We start from the raw sequence: 2011 nt of genomic DNA on the forward strand, positions 1-2011 counted from the left end.
AACCTGTGGGATGCAATGAAAACTGTCTTAAAAGGAAAAATTCTCACATCTGGAAAACAGAACAACCCCAAATAAATGTTATGCTGCACCTCAAAGTCCTAGCAAAGGAAAAGCAAATCAAGCACAAAGAAGGCAGAAAATTGTAAAGATCAGAGAAGCAATTACAATGAAGATGAAGAAAACAATTAGAAAGAATTAATGAATCCAAGAGCTGGTTCTTTGTAAGAATAAACACAACTGATCAATGCCCAGTCAATCTTATTTAAAAAAGGAAAGAAAAAATTCAAATTCAAGCAATAAGGAATGAAAAGGGTGAAATCACCACAGACCCTACAGAAACTCAGAAGATCATCAATACCTACATCCAAAATCTTTACTCTCACAGCATAGAAAACACAAAAGAAATGGACAGATTCCTAGATACATAAAAATTACCAAAGCTGAATTAAGAAGATATAAAAATTCTAAATAACCCAATATCAGGGAGCGATAATGAAAATGTAACCAAAAACCTACCAACAAAATAAAGCCCAAGTCCTGATGGATCCACAGATCAATTCTATAAGAAATTTATAGAAGATCTGATGTCAACTCTTCTCAAACTCTTCAATGAAATGGAACGGGAAGCAATTCTCTCTGCTTACTCCTAGAGCGAGTGTTATTCTGATATCACACCCAGAGAAAGAGCCACTTGAAAATGAGAACTGCAGGTCAATCTCCCTAATGAACACAGACACAAAAATCCTCAATAAAATACTAGCACATATAATGCAGCAAATCATCAAGAAAATTATAAATCAAGACCAAGTGGGATTCATCCCAGGAATGCAACTATGTTCAATACATGCAAATCCATAAATGTAATGCACCACATAAACAGAGCCAAAGACAAAAACCACAGATATCTTAATATTCAGAAAAAGCTTTTGACAAAGTCCAATGCTCATTCCTGATAAAAACATTGTAGAAAACCAGAAGAGATTATCTCTACCTCCACCTGATAAAAGCCATCTGTGACAAACCAACAACCAACATAACAGTAAATGGACAAACACTGAATGCCTTCAATTTAAAATCAGAAATAAGATGACGGTGTCCACCCTCAGTGCTCCCATTCAACATGGCCCTGGTCATAGCGGTGCCTGCCAGAGAACAAACTGCTTCTCAGGCCCAGTGAGGCAAAAATGTCTCTGGTCTGAATCAATACACAAGAGGCTGCTTTCCTCTTGGAATAATAGGACCCTGAGGCTAGAATCAATCCAGAGCTAGGAGTATTATCCAGAGCAAGAGAGAGAAACAAAAGAAATAACGTTGGAAAGGAAGAAGTAAAGTTATCATTATTTGAGGATGACATGATACTCTACACAGAGGACCCCGAAAACTTCACCAAAAGACTTGAATGTTTAATAACCAAGTAAGTAATGAGCAGAATACAAGTCAATCTTAAAAATCAATAGCATTTCTGCACACAAACAACAAACACATCAATAGTGAAATTAGGGAACCACACCTTTCACAAGAACATCTAAAAAAATGAAATACTGAGAAATTAACCTAGCAAAGGAAATGAAAGATTTATACAGTGAAAATTACAGTACATTGAGAAAAGAGATTGAAGAGGATTTGAGAAAATGGACAGATATTCCTTGCTCCTGAATTAGAAGAAGCAACATTGTTAAAATGGAAATACTCCCAAACTTGCTATGCAGATTTAATGCAATACTGATTAAAATAATATTAGTACACCTCACAGACCCAGAGAAAGCATCTCAAAATTCATCTGGAACCAGAAAAGACTACAAAGCAAAAACAATATTCAGCAACAAAGGAAAGACAGGAGGCATCACAATGCCTGACTTGAAATTATACTACAAAGCCACTGTGACAAAAATCAGCATGGTACTGGCAAGAAAAAAAAAATCAGACTTGAGTATTAAAGGAACATATTAGAAGATGCAGACACAACTGCAAACACACTCAGCCATCCTATCTTTGACAAAGGGACCTAACA

The sequence above is a fragment of the Octodon degus genome, unplaced genomic scaffold, assembly GCF_000260255.1.
Source record: "Octodon degus isolate 3935 unplaced genomic scaffold, OctDeg1.0 scaffold00054, whole genome shotgun sequence".
Classification (NCBI taxonomy): domain Eukaryota; kingdom Metazoa; phylum Chordata; class Mammalia; order Rodentia; family Octodontidae; genus Octodon; species Octodon degus.